Source organism: Aricia agestis, chromosome 7 (genome assembly GCF_905147365.1).
Source record: "Aricia agestis chromosome 7, ilAriAges1.1, whole genome shotgun sequence".
Classification (NCBI taxonomy): Eukaryota; Metazoa; Arthropoda; class Insecta; order Lepidoptera; family Lycaenidae; genus Aricia; species Aricia agestis.
Genome location: NC_056412.1, coordinates 18,077,236 through 18,098,817, shown reverse-complemented (window position 1 = coordinate 18,098,817; position 21,582 = coordinate 18,077,236).

Here is a 21,582-nt window from a genome sequence, read left to right as displayed (position 1 = left end):
TAACCACAATATTTTGATAGCAATAGCTTATCATCTATTTTGCACCTTTCCACTGATGGTATCAATTAGGTACTTGGGACGTTTTACCTATAATACATTTATTTATTTATGGTATTTCGGACTCTTTTACAAACCCTTGAGATATTTTTTCTGTCGTTAAGTATTTTTTAACAAACCGTAATCATATCAAAAATTCGATATAGTCAATTTTACTCGCCGAAACTAAGATAATAGGTGGCGCTTGGTAACCTTTTACCTGCCGTTTTATCTATAAATTTTGTTACTTGGATACCAATTGCTGAAATAATTATTTAATTTTAAATGTGGTTAGCCCAAACAAACACTTGACGCGTTGTCGCTTGTCCCCGCTGTAAATCATACCTAATATGGTGGATAGTAACGGTTTTTTCGATCAGTCGTAGTTCCACTGTCGCTTAGGCAACCAGCGTGCCCGCTCTCGCGCATTTCCTTACTAATGTTTTGTGCGATACGACACTTGGTATCTATTAAAATTATTATTTTCAAGCTAATTTGATTTTTTGAGTTTTCTGTTTTAAATATAAGAACTTAGTACTTACCGCATCGGTAAGTTCTTATATTAATTTTATAATAAACTCATACCAAATATTTTACTGATTCCGTAGCAAAAGTTGATTATAAAATAAACGAATTTGTGAAGAGAATCATCTTTTTATTTTGAACCGACTTCCAAAAAAAGGAGGGTTCTCAATTCGATAGTATGTTCGTTATTTAGTTATGTTTGTTCGCAGATAACTCCACTATTTGTAGACCGATTTTTAAGATACTTCTGTATAGGACATAGTTGAAATTTGGTACCACGTTCACAAAAGTTGTGATCTGATGATGCGATCCACGATGAATCGAGGCAACTCCTTAAAATTTGTAAGGAGACATGTACATTGTACAGGGGTATTACTGTAGTGATTTTGACTTTTTCTGAAGGATTTCAAACATATTATGTACTACCAAAAAGTAACATTCTGCAAAAATGTATAGGTACCTTGGTTCCGAAGGTGCTGTATAGGATTTTTCAATCCTCATAGATAGATGTTCAGGGATTTCAGCATTTAAACAACTAATTTAAGCATAATAATATGCCAATATATCAATTTCATAAATTGTCATCATCATCACCATAAAGTTATTATGCCACGCTGCACGAACCGTCAATCATGACCCTATTATTGGTACTTCTCATGGTCGTAAATCAATCACATCATAATGTGTATTTTTTTTAAATACACCCAGGTACAGTTAACTTTTGTGGTAGTTATATACACTTAGATAAAATTATCCACCACTGACTGCGTACAATAATATGCGTAATAGACATCTAGATAACTAAAAAAAACCGGCCAAGTGCGTATCGGGCCACGCACAATATAGGGTTCCGTAGTAACGCTAGTTTTTGATAATTTTTCACCATCTCAGTAACATTTAAAGGAATTTTAACGAAAAATTCCTTTATACTTTTCATACATTTTGTTTATGTCATCGACTATTACTAAATAACATGTTAAGTCTTCTTAGCCGTGAGTGTTTTCCTTTTAAATTCAGCATCTTTGCTACTCCCGTGAATATTTTCACATTTCCATTAGACACATCCACAGTAGAATGGGGGGGCGGGGCACTGGACTCTTAACGTATTTTTCCACTTTAGAACTTCATATTTCACAAATTGACCCCGAAATCGGAAAATGATTTTTGAAATGAAAATGTTTTGGGATGGACACGAAAAAAAAACCGGCCAAGTGCGTGTCGGGCGACGCGCAATATAGGGTTCCGTAGTACCGCTAGTTTTTGATAATTTTTGTATAAAAAAATAAAAATAAAAAATGTTTTATTTCTGAGTAGATTTTAAGAAAATACTTTCAGAATGTTAATATTAGCTACGGTACCTGGAGTATAGTTAATGAATGTACATTTATAGCGTGTTTTACATTACTAACAACATCATCTCAGTTACATTCACACTTGGGCACTATAAAATTACTCCTGCGTAGCTGGCCTGGTTTCAATGAAACCGGCCACCGTCACCGAAACCGGTGTGGGAGCTATTATTATTATTATCAGTTACATTCAAAGGAATTTGAAGTTTAAACGAAAATTTCCTTTGTACTTCTACGAATACAATCTTTTAGTTGATCGACTATTACTCAATAACTCATGAATGTCTTCTTAGCCGTGATAACTTTCCTTTTAAATTCAGCATATTTCTTACCCCCGTGAATTTTTTCACATTTCCAGAAGCAACCGTTTAGCTGGTAGAAGGGGGGGACACTAGACTCTAGCGATTTGTTCCACTTTAAAACTTCATATGTTATGATTTACGTAATTCAGTACTTAGTTTATTGTTTTTAGAATACTAAATTATTGTAACTTAACTATTTTATACTAAATTAGATGGTAGTTTTAATATTTAGATCTGGCCACACTGACAACGTGTATAATCCCAAGGCTACGTTCGCTTCACTTGGAGTGGGGGTTGACGGGTAAAAATTGTGTATAAATTCCCCAAGAGCGCAGTATGATACGAATTTTGACGGAAGAACAATTGTAAGAGGGATCTCTGCCCGAAAGTGTACCACTGTATAATATTGTAGAATAAATGTATTTGAAAGTCATCATGCAGTTTCTTATCACATATTTCACAAATGGATCCCTAAATCGGAAAATTGTCTTTGAATACTCATAATATTTTCAAAAAACCTATCCAACGACACTCCACACGGTGGGGTGGACGCGGAAAAAATAAATCAACCCCGCTTAATGTGTATCGAAGGTACCACAAAAAAAATTAAAGGTTTTATATTCTTACCATTTTGTCGGTTTGATTAAGATGTACATTCATGCCGAATTACAGCTTTATAGGCCTCATAGTCTCTGAGAAAAACCGCGGACAGACAGACGGACAGACCGAAACTATAAGGGTTCCTTGTTGACTAGCCGTAAAAAAGAGAAAAATAAATTATTATCAAACAAAAAATTGGAACTGACTTCCATGGCAAAAACAAAATTAATATTCTTATGAATAAACTAAAAAGTGTTACATAATTCTTATTTTATAGTAGTGCTTTTTTAGGGTTCCGTACCCAAAGGGTAAAAACGGGACCCTATTACTAAAACTTCGATGTCTGTCTGTCTGTCTGTCTCCAGTCTGTATCTCAAGAACGGCTACAGATAGACATCTGTAATTTTTACAGATAGTGTATTTCCGTTGCCGCTGTAACAACAAATTCTAAAAAAAAATAATTTTCCCATACAACAAACCTGATTTTTTGGCCTTTTTTGCTAGATATTTAGCTTATAACACTTTTTTTGACGATTTTAAGATGTTTTATGATTTATGCTTCCCGTTAAAGTTAACATCTGTAAAGACCATAAACAAGCCAAAGTGGGTATCTAAAGGCATAAAGAAATGCAGTAAAAATAAACGAAAACTCCTTTGGAAATATAGGTTAAGCCCAAACAGCCAAAATAAGTCGAAATATCTCCGATATAGCGCAATACTTAAAAAAATAGTAAGACTAACACAGCGATCTCAAAATAATTATAAAATAAAAGCAACAAAAAATATAAATAAAACTATTTGGAAAATAATAAATAAACATAAAATTAAACATTCTGATTATATTACTAAATTAATTAATAAATCCAATACAATAATTAACCCAGATCAAATCGCCAATACATTTAATAATTATTTCATCGATAAAATTAATCCAATATCTGATTATGGTAAGAACGTTTGTGCAAATATTAAAGGACGCAGCGAATCAATGTTTATGGCACCTTGCATTCCCTCTGACATTATAGACATTATTTCACAATTGCCATGTAAAAATAGTATGGGATACGATGACATATCAACCAAAATAATTAAATCCGTAAAAACTATTATTGCTAAACCCTTATGCCATATATTAAATTTAAGTATCTCTACAGGTATTTATCCAGACAAACTAAAGACGGCCATCATAAAACCATTATTTAAAAGAGATAACCGTGAAAACGTAGAATGCTATCGGCCAATTGCTCTTTTACCTGTTTTTTCTAAGATTATGGAAAAATACATATATAAAAATATATACTCGTACTTCGAAAGCTACCATTTGTTTGCTAAGGAACAAAAAGGTTTTCGAAAAAATAAAACAATTAATAGAGCAATATATGATTTTTTGAACATCATAGTAAGTAAAGTAGATAAAAAAATACCTGTTTCTGCAATTTTTTGTGACATGACTCAAGCTTTCGATTATGTGGACCATGAGATACTGTTGAAGAAATTAAATGCGTATGGTATTAGAGGCAATGTATTAAAATTAATTAAATGTTATTTAAGTAACCGATCGCAATTTACTGAAATTAAATACTTAAACAAAAATACAAAGACTGAAGAAAAGGTATTTTCCAAGAAGCGATCAGTTAGGTATGGCGTACCGCAAGGTAGTGTGTTGGGTCCTTTATTATTTATTATCTACATTAATGATTTGCCATTTGCTATAAAGAAAAATATGTCCCTTTTTGCGGATGATAGCACTGTTATAATAGAATGTAATGATAGAAACCAATATGAATATGATATAAATATGACATTAAAATTAATTATAGAATGGATGACTAACAATAATTTAAAAATTAATTTAAATAAAACTAATATAATACAATTCTGCCAAAAATTATCACCTTTAACATTAAGAATAAATTATAATAACATTGACATTAAAGAAGTGACTAATACAAAATTCTTAGGCTTATTTATTGACAGTAAAATTAATTGGAAAACACAAATAGATAATTTATGTAAAAAAATTAGTAAATCCGCGTACGCACTCTCTCGACTTTCATCAATTATAAACACAGATGCTTTGATTACAGCGTATCACGGTTTGGCCGAGTCACATCTACGTTACGGAATTATACACTGGGGCAATTCCGTACAACGTGATTTAGTATTTAAAGCTCAAAAGCGGTGCATCAGATCCATGTTCAAATTGAAAACGATAGATAGTTGCTTACCATGGTTTAAGAAATTTAAAATCCTTACAGTTCCATCCTTATATATTTACGAAATCGCGGTTTTTGTTAAAAATAATCCTGAATTATTTGAGACCTTTGCTTCTATTCCACGGAATCGAAGACACAATAATAGATTAAGAAGTATTAAGGCCAATACCGAATTAATGCACAGAAGTATATTCTGCATGGCAATTCAAATATTCAATAAAATACCGGAGCAAATAAAACTTTTACAAATTAGACAATTCAAAAAACTTTTAAAGGAATATTTGATAGACAAATGTTATTACTCTGTTAGAGACTTTTTAAATTCACAATAACTATATTGAGTACTTACTAAACATTTTATACATAAATTTATTGGATTTTTTATCTAAATTTAATATATTAACATAATATGATTATTTATTTTTAAGTAGGAATTTTAATAATTACATTTTTTATTTTATGTTATTGACAATGAATTATATTTGCTATTTGGATTTATTTATTTTTTGACATTATTTAAAGTAAGTGCTGATAATAATAATTATCTATCATGTAATAAACTCAAAATGATTAATTATAAGAAGAAATAAAAATGTAATTTGTAACGCGTATTTGACATTTAGTTAAACGAAAAATATAATTATTACGGTGACAATATTCACACACCAATGTAATGGTATGATGTGTAGGTACGTACCAATGATTAAACCATCTTTGTAAAACCACATCAAGTGAATAAATGATTATTATTATTATTATTATTATTATTATTATTATTATTATTATTATCAATAATGGCAACAGCTAGGCACTTGAAATGTTCACAAAATACTCAATTGTATTTATACTTTTATAATTAATAATAAAATTAAAATAAAATACATAAATAATCCTATACAAAAAACCTATTTTAGCCTATTTTTGCTCTATAATGGTACGGAACCCTTCGAGCTGTGCACGAGTCAAACTCACACTTGGCCAATTTTTACGATTGGACTAAGCCTAAACTATATAATATCTGTACTCAATCTTCATACATTTTAGAAGTCGGTAAGTAAGTTACGGTTCATTGGAATACTGAATATTGTTTTTACCGAGGAACTCGGCTTCAATTATTTGTTTGAAAATTATTTATTCAAAGGCATATTTCAAATATTGTATACTTGATAGGTTTTTCTTCAACAGTTTAACTTCAGTTATTTTCGATTGCAGCATATCAAGCAAATTTCCTCACTGAGTCTAAAAAGTAAAAACTTTTGAGTTCTAGCTCAAATTTATTTGGCGGCTGGTAAATAATTACTTACACTAACAGAATTTTATTTGTCGTATAGTAAACATTGCTTGTTATAATAATGGGATATTATGAAATTTAGACCCCTTTGCTTGTTCAATTAATAAAAAAAATCTCTACTTAACCCTTTTCGAACCATTTGGAAAAAAATATATATTTAGATATCTTTACTAGATTGAAAGATAAAACGTTTTTGTCGGTTGGTAACTTTTACCTGCTTCTAAATTTAGGTAAATTGTAACCAAACGCCACTTCTACGCTAAGTATACAGAAATACCTTTTTTTAATAAACCAATTAATAAAGGCATTAAAATACTTTAAAAATCCATTGGATTTTTTAAAATATCTCTAATAGCTAATTTTCTACGATTTTTTAAAGAAAAAATGAATCTTTAAACGGCTCTCCTGTAAAAATAGCTATATGTCGCTTGGTAACTTTTGCCTTTCCACCGTCGATTTATACTAACGCTTCTATATAAACATTTCAAGTTTAAGAAAACCTTATGTGAGAAATGTGAAGGATCTTGATGAACAGGCACTAAGCCTTTTGAAGGTGGTACCTGATGGTGATCCTACATTTACACCGGAAGTAATTTTAGTTAGGAATAGCGAGGATAATAACAATTAGATATAACATTAAGTAACTAAAACCTAGTTATATAAAACCAATAATATTATAAGATTTGTCTAATCTGAGATCAATTAGTTTGGTGTGAGGTATAGATAGGTACTATACTTTTATATTTTGATGTTATTTGATTTTATAATTTTATGTATTTTATTATGCTTGTGTGATAAGTAATTGTTTAAGTTTTCTTAATTTTACTCATATTAGTACTTACTTATAAAAAATAAACATATAAATACTACTCGTATTACTTTTTTCTCTTTTCTTTTTTATTTAACCTAAAATAAATATGTATACATTGAAAAAAAAAACAAAAATTGATTATTTTTAAAATCTTTCTATATCACTGTATACATGTGCCAAATCTCAATACAATACGATGAAAAACCTTGAAGTTACAGATTTTTGATCCGATACGGACCCAAATTTTCCACTGTGAGACGGACAGACATCGAAGTCTCAGTAATAGGGTCCCGTTTTTACCCTTTGGGTACGGAACCCTAAAAAACCAACGTTTACACTAAACACACGGAATTCATTAGGAAATCTAATATGGAATACGCGTGTATGCGGCCAGCCTAAGGCTAATTCTAATACTAGTCACAGCCAAAGCATCCATGAAACTTTTTAGTAAGTACTTACATACTTTTTTTAGACTAAAATATTATTATATAATAATACTAGCTGTCCCGGCAAACGTTTCTTTGCCATATATATTTCGCCCGTATTATTTTATTGAAGTGACTAAATAAGTATGTCACCATATCAACGTCCATCGCTATCCCGTCGCACAAACAATGGTCGCCGTCAGTCTCGAGTTGTAATAATTTACTATTATTTATTCAACAAATTAATGCACTTATAAATATAAAAAGTACCCAGTAGCCGATTCTCAGACCCACTGAATATGCATATAAAATTTGGTTAAAATCAGTAAAGCCGTTTCGGAAAAGTACGCGGCGTAACATTGTGACACGAGAATTTTATATATAAGATAATATTCTATTCGATATAAGTAAATATAACGTCAATCTCTTTTATAAATAGCATGAATAATTAAAATCAGGTCGTAGTGAAAAAACGACGTAAAATATTACCATAATCTAGGGGCAGGTGTTCAAACAACCACTAAAAGGGTGAGCGCTTTTAGGGAGCGGCAATTTTCATAAAAATAAAGTTTACGTTTGACTATATTTAGTGAAATCTGCCTTAGGCTCAATTTATGCCAGCGCGGAATGGAATGGAAGCGACTTTTTGCAACAGTATACCACACAAATTAATTCATCAAGCCCCATACGGTCACCGGTAACCGAGACACAATATAAATTCATTGTGTCTCGTTTTTCCACGATCGACGGGTTAAATACGAGTCAAAAAATTGGACGCGTAGAATTCTCAAGAATTCTCCGATGCCAATATCCTCGCATGAGGCTTCCGTTCCGATCCATTCCGCGGCGGTGTAAATCGAGCCTTAGAGTTTAGGATAGGGTCGTGATGGACCTCATTTCCAAAAATAGATATCAGCATCTAGGTTGCTGGTCTTTTAAAAAGTTTTTAGGTACGGTCATAATTTTTAACCTACTACAACACTAAAAGGAAGCATAATAAGTCACTCTATGTACTATCAGAGAAATTGATTCCTAGGCAGATGAGGGACCTACGTAGATGGTCTTACGTCAAACCCTCAATTCATATTGTCAACAGTATGATCCGACCAAATGACGTTAGTCTGTCAACTGCCTAGGAATCAATTTCCTCGATGGTACATAATTAATATTATGTACTAGATGATCATTTATCGCGCAGAAACTGTACCAGGATAAATAGTATTATATGTCCATTCCCGGGACTCAAAGTATCTCCAATCTCCATACCCAGCAAAGTCCGTTCAGCGGTTTGGGCGTAAAGAGGTAATAGGCGGACAGACTGACGCATTTATAATATTAGTATAGATGTGCCCTCGTAGCCGCTATAAGGTTGGTCTAATGAGGTGTCAACAGAATATTATAAGGGTGGGTTGCACCAGAGGCGTAGTTAAGGTTAAGGTTATCGTCAAATATGGCATCCATTATGGACTTTTACCTTGTACTATTATCTATTCTGTGCCTTTATTTGAATTTGACAGTTCATTTGACATTCTGAGGTTAAAGTTATAGTAAAAGTAAGTTGGTGCAACCCACCCTAAGTAGGCGAGTTGTAGACTCGTAAGTTTTTTAAACTTATTACTTGTTTCTAATAAATTATACATCGTAGAATTGTTACAAAAGTATATTTTCCGATTTCAGTACAGTATGCGTTAAATATATTTTCTGTACACTCAAAAAAGCTACATTTAAGAAAAAAACTTCCTATTCATAAATATTAAAATGTCTGCTTTAGAATCTCTGAGAGATAAATTTAAAGAAATTGGTATTCTAACTGTTGCTTCTCAATACATTTTGGATAATGTAATATATGTTAGAAAAAATATAAATAAATTTAAAGTTAAAAGTGACATTCACTGTAGAAATACTAGAAATAAGCACAAGCTGGACATGCCAGTGATCAGACTTAGTAAAGTCAGTAAATCTTTTAAAGGTCAATGTATACGCCTTTACAATAAAATCCCAGAAAACGTTCAAAATCTTTCCATTAATAAATTTAAAAAAGTAGTCAAAGAGCGTTTGTGTGCCAAAGCTTATTATAAGGTCAATGATTTCATAGAAGATGGCACATCTTGGGAGTAGGATGGCTTCTTGCAAGGCTACTTCTACATCATTATATTATGACTTACAATTATGTATGTTGACATTGTATATAATATTAAGTTACAAAATTGTAAACTTTATTTTAAAAGAATAATTTTTCTCTCACTTTTTTGGTAAAAAGTGGAACCCGTGCGAGTTTCTTACGCCGGTTCTTCTCGCCGGGGTAGTTCCCGAACCGGTGGTAGGCATCAGGTAGACATTCTGAAAAAATTTGATTCTAATTTATTCAGAAATAAAACATTTTTTATTTTTATTTTATTTATTATACTAAACTAACCGGTTTCAAATAGTCTGTTGCCTGTTGCTAGTCGTCCGGTAATCGGATGAATAAAATAAATCTTAGTCATCCGATTACCGGGTGAATTAAAAAAAAATTTATCCGATTACCGGACGACTATTTATTTTATTCATCCGGTAATCGGACGACTAGACACTTCGTTTCAAATACAACAACATCAAATTGTTCATTTACATGTAACACAAAAACCCTTGTCTGTTTGTTTATTCAGGTATCGTACAAGAGGAGCAACGTATAGCGAGTATAAACACAACAACATGATTTACCCACAGCAAATATGTCAAGTTTACGGGTAACTCATTAAAAACATTTGGCGCAATGTTCGTACAAGCGAGGTAAGCTCAAGCCACACTGGCATCTGGAGGCCTATAATTCTCATGACTCGAAGGGCTTCAAATTCGAGCGCAGGCTGTCTCACTTTTTAAGGCACAACAATTTTTAAGGCAAGAAAATAGGGAACTAGGTTTAGTAGATTTTCTAATTATTATCCAAGATCCCAGAGCCTTGAGACATATTATATTTTCAAATAGTAACTTAACCTAACCTTAGGGTCAACCCACACGTACCACAACCACACGACATCGCAACGACAAAATGTCGTCGAGTAGTGGTTACGTGTGAATGGTGTCGCTGCAGCTTTTTGTAGTTGCGTTGTGGTACCGACAAAATGCCTACGTGGTTGCGTTGTCGCCAGTGGTTGCGATGTACGTACGAAAGTCAATATGTCGTTGCATATCGACGCAACGTTATGGTTGCGATGTGGTCGGTATCATACATAATCGTTGAACATAAAAAAAAAAAACTCCACAGCAGAACATATAACCTCCTCCTTTTTGGAAGTCGGTTAAAAATATAGTCGACAACGACTGCGCTTGATAGACAATGTTTAGTTATTTTAGGTTTAGTTAAAGTATTTTTAGCCAACTACGACGTAGCCGAAAGGAATGTTATTATTTTGTCTGATGTATGTGCCCTATTAGCGACTAAACCACTAATCCGATTTAAATAAATGAGGTATCGTTAGATTAGTAATAATCCCGTCACTCACAACGTGACGACCTCTGTGGCTCAGTTGGTGGGCAGTTGGTAGCTCAAGCCGGGGGTCGCGGGTTCGAATCCCGCCGAGGGAACAAAAAGTTTTCAAAGTTCCTGGGTCATGGATGTGTATTAAATATGTGTATAATATAATAAAAATCTTAAACATATGTATAGTATAAAAGTATTAAATATATTTCCGTTGCCTGGTACCCGTAACACAAGTCCTTCAGGTACTTAGCACGGGGCCAGACTGGCGTGGTGTGAAGCGTCCATAGTGATAATATATTATCACAACTTATTCTTTACATAGTCGGGTTATACTTTTCTAAACTTATTACTTGTTATCTGTTTGTAGCTATAGTTCAGCGCCCTCTCTACGGCGACGCTGTAAGCTGCAAACAAGCTTGATTGTTAGAACTGATAGGAAACTTCGGAGCTCTAAGATAAGACTCCAATAACTCCACTTCCAATCACTCGCTATCTGTAATGGAAAACAAATAGTTTTAAAACTAAGAAAGCAGTTTTCATGAGTTTTCTAATCTGTGTAACTGAAAATTTGTTGCTTTAAACAGAGATAAGATGTAAAATGTATGAGACATACGATTTTGATAATGAAAATTTCGCAGAAGTTATTTCTTCATACACTTAGACTGGAGATAACGTGCTACACTTTATCGGAATCGTATAGCTTAGGAGTCTGAAAGCTGAAACACGAAGGGTTTTTAGTTTTTCATGATTCCGCACTGAAATATTCTCTATTTATAATTTATTATCTTTTATATAGTTCATTACCCTTAATAATTATGATATTTTAATAATGATAAAAACAAAATATTAATATACTATGGCGAAACAAGGTTACCAGGCCATAACAGTATAAAGAACATTGTCTAAAATTGTTACATACCTACCTAATACCTATACTATAAACTATAATAATAACAATGATTATTTTACTCCTCATGCGCTATGTTTGCTGTAAGTTGTAACTCGTAACCCGCTGCGTCAAAATAATATTATGGCATTTGATATTTACCGGGCCTGGAGGCACTCGTTGGGGTGTTTGTTTGGGTGAAGCTATAATTGACTAATAATTATACCCTATAAAGCCAAATTTATATCTATGGACGAAGCGAAATACGTTGATTAAGCCACCAATTCCTAACCTATCAATTTCTATCCTTTATGGCAGAAGCGATTTTCATTAAGAATTTGGTTGAATTTCGATTTGTATAATAATATTATTATTATCATAGAGCTGTGTTATGTGTACTTTAAGTTTGTCATATTGGGCTGGTTGACATAATATGGATTGGTAGCATTAATAACTCCCACAACGGTTTCGGTGACGTTGGCCAGTTTCATTGAAAGCAGGCCCTGGTTACGCAGGAGGAATTTTATAGTGCCCAAGTGTGTGCGCAGTTCACAAGAGCACTCTCTATTCAGTATTCCTTTACTAGCATAGCCCAGGACGGACGACCGACACTACTGGCGAGAGATCAGGTGCAGGACCTACTTTTTACATGCCCATCCGACGCATGGATCATCTTACTTGTCAGACAATCAGCTGATCAGCCTGCATTGTCCTAACCAAACTTGGAAATAACAAGTTTCCAATGTGGGAATCGAGCCCATGACCTCCGAGTCAAGAGCCGCGCTCTAAACCACTGGACTATGGAGGCGTTTGGTAGCATTATACTAAGCTTTATAATTACATAAGAGCGTCCGTGGCCTAGTGGGAGGCCTAGAGGGTGCAGGTTCGATCCCGGGTGGAGGCGTGTACCAATGTGATATTTTCAGATCTCTAGTACATAATATTACGGATTGCTCGCACGGTGAAAGAAAATATCGTGAAGAAACTTAGTAATTAATCCCATACGTATTGATCTTGTGGCGGTACCCACAATTCGCCTAACATTGCTGCATCGCGCTATCGAAGTTTCGGAGAACGGCAAGATATATACAACGTCTGAAATGACATCAGTGGGCTTCGGCCTGACCGAGCATGCTATCTCGCTCGGTCGGAAGATCTTCCTTTTCGGCCGCCACTAACAACGTTAAAACCTGTTCATTCCTCTGGATTAGGCTGACTATAGTAAAACTGCCGTATGTGCTTGGGTAACTATTCGGACATTTGAAATCCTCTCCCAAGCACTGCAGTATATTTCGATAAGTTCTTACTATGCTCTAAAAATACTGTTTTAAGCTGCGCGTCCACTGGATCGGAATCGGAGCTTACAGAGCATACGGAGCGTCGGCATTTATGAAATGCCGATGGGGTGCGTCCACTGCATTCGGATTCAGCATCGGCATTTAGTTATTCTTTGTCCGTCATAGCTCATAGCCTGTTAACGTGCATTTGCATTATGGAGAATAGTGACGAGGATATCTCTGTTGCTGTATGCTGAGCTCTATTTTATCAGAACCACTTTCATTCATTATTTTCCCAATTTCAACCCAAATATTGTCTCTCCTCAGTTGGTCATGAATTATGATAATGTTGATGTTTTAGATTGTAAAGTTCTTCATATTTTCCACTTAAGTTATTAAAATATCGTCATTCATCGTGAATAAGTATTTATGTATAATAGCCGTCGCGTCGTCGCAAACACGTCAGAATTGGAAACTTTCGGAATCCGAATGACGCGTTCACTGCGGATGACGTCATCGGCAATAATACCGGTCTCAGGCGCAGAAATGCCGATCCAGTGGACGCAGTACCATAGAAATCAATACAAAGCAACAAATCCGTACGCTGCGTACGCTCTGATTCCGATCTAATGGACGCGTAGCTTAAATCATCCACAAATAATGCAAAGGCCTTCTTATATACATTAAGATCAAAATTGAAACGGACTATACTGCCCACTACTCGACATAGTTCTTAGCATAGTCCGACAAACTCCTGACCCTAACGAGACATGAGACATGGTATGTTCGTTTAGTAGACCTGAGAAGAGAATGAACCTTATGGCCTTGGTATAGAGGTAATGCAGAGGTATAATATTTGCGGATACACCCAACGAAGATAATCCAAGTTGGCCAGACCTTCAACCTTATGTCTTTAAAATTAAGGTCCTATGAGAGGTAAAATAATCTGAACGGACATAGTCAACAAAGATAATCCAAGTTGGCCAAACTTGGTCAAATCGTTGATGGCTGCACTCAGCCTTTGTAACTAGGTAGTAATTGAAAACTAACTTCCTATAGTTTATACTGAACTAGATGTAAGATGATGCCCATGGACTCCAGGAATTCGTTTATCGCACAGGAACCGTACATGTTTAGAGCACAAAATGTATCATATTATATCTTTTTCCACGACTCAAAGTATATTCATACCAAATTTCATCATAATCGGTTAAGCCGTTTTGGCATGAAGAAGTAACAGACAGACACACTAATTCCACATTTATTATATTACTAGTTTTTGCCCACGGCTTCGCTCACGTTAAGAAGTATTATTATTAATTAAGTAGGTATCAAAATCTAAGCCCGATCGGTTTAAAGTTGACAAAGTTTCATACAAACTTTCATCCCCTATTCTATCCCCTTGGGGGTAGAATTAATCAAAATCCTTTCTTACCTACGTTATAACATCTGCCAAATTTCAGTCCGATCCGTCCAGTAGTTTGGGCTGTGCGTTGATAGATCATTATGTCAGTCATTTTACTTTTTTATCGAGTGTGTATGCTATGAATATAATTTTTTTAACTCTCCTACTTAATGTATCAATCTTTTTAATTTTTGTTGTTTCCTTTTCTGAAAACATGGTTCTTTCGACCTCTGGCGACCGACGGGGGGACCCACGGGTTTAAAAATACTGGGCCAGATCAAAAGGCGAGCTTTAAAACAAGAATCGGTCCACCCCTTTTGATGCTACGATTCCACGGACAGACACGAAGAACGGACAGACATGATGAAATGTGTCATGAATATACTGATGTCCTGCCTGAATACCACCATTTCCTGATAAGGAACTTAACTTGACAGATAAAGTATGGAGAATCTGTCAAAAAAGTTGTGAATAGCATAGTCAGCACTTTATCAGAAAGTGGTGAAACAGACGTGTTTAGACGTGTTTTTCAACCTTTTTATTCATGATGTAAAATATATTATGTTTTATGAATAAGTATATCAAATGTGGGAAAGCCATGCTTCGGCACGAATGGGCCGGCTCGACAGAGCGAGAGAGATATTACTTTCTCACAGAAAACCGGCGTGAAACAGCGCTTGCGCTGTGTTTCGCCGAGTGAGTGAGTTTACCGGAGGCCCAATCCCCTTCCCTTCCCTTCCCTTCCTTACCCTCCCCTATTACCCTGTTCCCTCTTAAAAGGCTGGCAACGCACTTGCAGCTCTTCTGATGCTGCGAGTGTCCATGGGCGACGGAAGTTGCTTTCCATCAGGTGACCCGTTTGCTCGTTTGCCCCCTTATTTAATAAAAAAATGTTGTCCTATCAATGTTTTTAATTTTTAATTTTACTGAAATAGTTTTGTCGACCTCTGGCGCCTACTACAGAAGCTTTACAACCTCTGGTGAACCACGGGTTGAAAAAAATGGACTATAATAGTTTGTATAAAGCTGTTTGAACGTCTAAAACTAATATTGACATTGCTAAGCGGGCTTTTAACCCGACGATGTGTTTTATTTGCGAGAAATGTTGAATTTTTATTCACAGTCATCATTATCACCAAGAAAAAAAAACAAAGCTAGGCTATAAAATATATAAAGGGACTTGGCTGTTATCAGGATAGGTCTTCATCGTAAAGTTCTGCTTCAAGACAGTGGCGTGGGAAAACGGGCTAGGAGAATTCAGTACGAAAAGATACCACCTTATAATCTCTCTACTATAATTGTTATTGAGTTTCTATTATTAGAGATTATGAAACAACGACAATTAGTCGTAATAATTTCCAATTGAAACTATGGCGTCCGCCAAACACTTGAATTGCGAGCGGCGCGTTCAACACCGGTCACCGGAATCATCTTTTCTCCATTTTCTCCTTCTCCTTCTTTTTTATCCACAGACAATAAATCATAGTTGATAGTTTTGCCATATTCGGCCAGTATCATTTTAATTGGCCGCCTATTCAGTGTTTAGCGTTACGTCAGAGCGATAACTCTATTTCGTTTGGAAATTACGAATTACAATATTAATCTACCAAAAATCATATTTGAAGTAAAACTATTTCCGCAGCGCCGTCATATAAATAAAGAAAATGAAAACACTTCTACGACAATAATATTATGATTTGAAATTAAATTGAGGAAATAATGTTTTAGGTTAGGTACAGGCACAGAATATATATTAGTTGGTACAGGCTTTCAAAATAAAATAATCTATAATGTTACAAATGCAATTTAATTGAAAATTAACCAAAGTATAAAAAAATTACCAGTTTATCAACAGGAAAGAATTATTAACAATCATGATATTTTAAATTTAGGGATATTGCTCGTCGAAAATGGTAGGGGCAACAAACGCATATTATTGTGTCCAATAATAGTATTATTGTCTACATAACACGCAATGCACAATAGTTAACTAATAATGTCTCACTTCTTCTTCTCTACCTCTTCTTGTCTCTTCATCTACCAATCACGACCCGTCTGATCACTGACCTACCATTAGCTTGTCCCCTGAATAACGCTCTCTCCCCGCCCCACCAAAGAGACCTAAAAATCTAATACAGTGTCTTCTCCTACCAAATTTTGCCGAGCAATCTTAAGGTTGTGTGAGAAACATAATTTTTTATTGTTTAATCAATATTAATTATTAAAAGTAAAAAAAGGAATTGAGCAAGATTAGTAATTACTCCTGTCTCTACCACTGCCTTGGATGCCAATGGTACATCACATTTTCCTAGTCTATTCTATTCATATTATATTACCCTACAAGAACTATAAAACATTGTAAAGATAACTAGAGATACAATAATTATTTGGTTACAATTATCAGGTTATCCGTTATTCAATAACATAAAACGTTTATAATTTAACTAACAAGGTATATTCACATATTTACAAGTTTCATCGTATCTATGTTTTTGATAACTCTTTGATATTAATGTTAGACACTAAATAACTAGTTTTTAAAAGTTTTAATGACAAATAATTATTTATGTCTTCTTCAATTGTCACAATATGGCCGCACTTAGAGAAATTAATTATGACTGTAGGTATTTAACATTATTTTAATAAAGGTTTATACATGTCCTTACATTTTCTGTCAAATTCTTCATTAATTATTTTAAGTTAACTAATTATTAACTGTCTCTGACTGCGGCCGTCAAATTATTGTTGATTGATTGTATTAAATCGGTTAAAAAACAAAAACCGATTTGTTTTAAAAAATACAGGGTGCAATTTAACCTTCCTGCCAAATTTAGATATATTGATCCTTGTTAAAAATAAAAATACACGTATTTCTTCTTTTATAATCACTCAGTACTAAAATTTTGAGAAATAGCCTCTGAAAGTTATCCTACCAAACACTACAAAATATGGACACATGCGCGGCCCGGCCCCGCCCCGCCCTTCCATTGACATTCTTGCAGTGACGGATTAAGACTACTTGATGCCCTAAGCAATCCATGCCTGTGGGGCCCCCCCTATCCGTATCTCAAATAGAATCGGTCTTTGAACCTTTACTCTCTCAGACGTGATGCCCTAGGCAATTGCTTAATTTGATTAAGGGCTAATCCGTCACTGCATACTTGTTATTATCAAAAGTTGAGAATTTTTCCTTCATACTTTGACGAACTTAGGACCGTCAAATGTAAAGGACGTAGACAGGTATGTTTAGAATAAAATTAATTGATACACATCAAAAGAATGGAAAATTACAACTTTTTAGTTACGAAAAATAAGCAGTTTAGAACTTTATAATAAATCTAAACCACATCCTTTGCATTTAGGCGTATTTATAAAATTCAATTAACTTATGTACACAGTACAACTAATTAAAAATCAAAACAACCCACCTCTAAATCTTATTTACTTCCATCTTGTCTACACTTAACATAGTTCAAACCATAAACCTATAATGCTAAAGACCAACAAAGAGTGCGAGAGAGAAGAAAATCCTTTATGGAATTATAACAAGATGAAAAGAGAGAGGCAGTCTAATGAAAATTGTAACCACTTTTATTTGACAGGTCAGGTCAGGTCGCCAAAAGTCGTCAGTCGTTTTTATGCCCTTCCGGTATTTCCAATATATTGTTCAATTTGTTTGCTATTTTTAATAAATATTATTATATTTCAAAATGGTGACTTGTGCTGTAAGTATTTCCAGTGTAAATCATAAGAATAATCCTGAAAAATATACATTTCACAGGTAATTAATCTTCATGTCCTAATTGCTACAATGTGTTTATTTTTGCTATATTCCGTCTTTAGTTCTCCATTTCAAATAAAATATTGTGAATCCTCCCTTTTACTTTCATATTTTGGTACTAAAGGTACTATTTATTGTTCTTAATAATAGTATATAAGTTGCAGTTATACCTATTCTGTCAGAGAACTGGCGATTAGGTTAGCTGGTACCGATTGCAAAATAATGAAGATTGAGAACAGAATTAATACTGAGTACAGAATAAGAATTATTTAATACTTTTTAGTTCATTTAAGTATGATATTACTATTGTCATTACCTTGGAAGTCGGTTTTAATTTTTTGTTTAAAAATAATAATTTTACTCTTTTTAGCTGTCCTGGTTTTCTATACTTACAGTTGGTGTTTTAAAGAATCAAAATCAAAATTGCTTTATTTCTAAAAAATCTAAAATAAAATATATTTTCAGAATACATGGTGCCTACCACCAGTTCGGGAACTAAGCCGACGAGAAGGACCGGCGTAAGAAACTCGCACGGGCCCACTTTTTACCAAAAAAAGTGAGAAAAAAAATATCTTTTAAAATAAAATTTACAATGCTGTAACTAAAAATTATACAATGTAAACATAGATACATACATAATAATTGTAAATCATGTAAAAGTAGCCTTGCAAGCAGTCATTCAGCATTCTACTCCCAAGATGTGCCATTTTTCATGAAATCATTGACCTTATTATATGAGCATTAAGCATTAATAAATTTAAAAAAGTAGCCAAAGCCAGGCTTTGGCACAAAACGTTCTTTGACTACTTTTTTAAATTTATTAATCGAAAGATTTTGAACGTTTTCTGGGACCATATGTTCCCATTTGAATATCAAGGAGTCACCTCGATTTCTCATGGTTTCCATCACCAGACCACCACTTTTGTGAACATGATACCTACTCGGAACAATACAATGTACAACAAAAGAAAAATTTTGAAAATCGGTTCATAAACGGCGGAGTAATCGTTGCACATACATAAAAAATATATCCACAGCCGAACGTCTAGACTCCTCCTGTTTGGAAGTCGGTTAAAAATAATTGTAATAAAAATATTATGATACTAGATGTCCCGCGCGGCTTCGCCCGCGTAAATTACGAATTTTACGGAAAGCGTACATTTTCCCATAAAAAATAGCTTATGTCCCTACTCCCTTCACTTGGTCTACTTTATATTTGTGCCAAATATTGCCATAAAAATTGCTCCAGTAGTTCGTAATTTCTAATATTTCCCCTGTTTTTCACACATTTTCCTGAGTTTTATTAGTCTTAGCGTGATGATATATTATAGCCTATAGTCTTAACTCTTACTCGATAAATGAGCTATCTAACACTGAAATAAGTTTTTATATCGGACCTGTAGTTCCTGAGATTAACGCGTTCAAGCAAACATACTCTTCAGGTTTATAATATTAGATAGGTATAGATTTTTTTAATTATCGCTTTACAAATTCGAGACTCGATCTAAAAGACTATGAAAAGTACCTATAACAGGGTCTTTATAGGCTCATAAGTCATAACCATAGGACGATGCATGGTATAATATGGTAGCGATGATGATGATGAATGTAATTTGCAAAGTAGCATATGCTTTCCATTCTTAAAACAACGCCAAAATTCCCAAATTTGTATCTATAAAGAATCAGGAGTTCTCTCAGCACCTTCCGAACCACGGTATACCAGGTATATCTCGGTGCAAAATTTGACTTGTTGGTAGCATATGCTTAGAATACTTCTCACGAAACCGAAGTCACCACATGTTTCCCTATAAATTTTGAGGAGTTCCCTCGGTTACTTATGGATCCTTCATTAGATCACCACTTTTGTGAATATAATACCAAATTGGGATGATACCCTATATATCAAAAGAAAAATTTGAAAATCGGTTAACAAACGGCGGAGTAATCGTTGAACATAAGAAAACGAACATAACACCTCCCCTATTTTGAAAGTCGGTTAAAATTGTAGCCTATGTGTTATTCTGATGTATTAGCTATGTTATTGTAAAGTTTCATTGAAATCCGTTCAGTAGTTTTTGCGTGAAAGAGTAACAAACATTCATACATCCAAACAAACTTTCGCCTTTATAATATTAGTAGGATTTTATGATATGTATTTAATTTAAGAATAAAATATAATATACTAGCTGTTGCCCGCGACTTCGTCCGCGTGGACTTCAGTTAATAGCGCGCGGTGTCAATAAAATTGGTGTCAAAAGCTTTTTAAAACCCTGGTACCCCTTAAATCAAAATACCCAAAACAGCCGTGTAGTGTGCACATAATATGATATTTACTTTTGAACTTAGCTGCATAATGCATTACAGAACTTTAGCTTTGCCCAATAGCCAATACCCATAGGCCATAAACTATTTAGTATTTATTATTGGTAGACTGTTGTTTCTGATTTCTATGTTGGTACGTGAGTTATTTAATAACATGTATAACAATCGAAAGCATCGAAATATTAACTCAACATGGTACCACCTCTTATAGAAATACATATGAGCAAGCGATAGCGCGATCTAGGCGACTCTTGGCGCCATCTGTTCCAGTTTTTGGAACTAACTTAATTTGAACAAATTTACGCATAAACACCCCCTTACAACCCCTTTTTCCAGTAAGAAGTAGCCTATGTCCTTTCTCAGGCTTTAGACTATCTGTGTACAAAATTTCATTACAATCGGTTCAGCAGTTTTGGCGCTGTTGTTTTTGAATTTGATATCTAATCTAAGTTGGTAGGTGAGTTCTTAGTTAATAACGTGTATAAGAATCTAAAAACATAGTACATCATGGTACCACCTCTTATAGAAATACGCATGAGCAAGCAATAGCGCGATCTAGGGGACTCTTGGTGCCATCTATTTTGAGTTTTTGGAACTAACTTAATTTGACCAAATTTACGTATTTTCACCCCCTTACAACCCCTTTTTCCAGTTAAAAAGTAGCCTATGTCCTTTCTCAGGCCTTAGACTATCTGTGTACAAAATTTCATTACAATCGGTTCAGTAGTTTTCGCGTGAAAGCGAGACAAACAGACAGACAGACAGACAGACAGAGATACTTTCGCATTTATAATATTAGTATAGACTATGTGTGTTATTTACTTTCAATGTAAGGGCTGATTTACCAGATAGATTTTACCTGAGTAATAAATAAGTAACTTACTAGTTGGTAA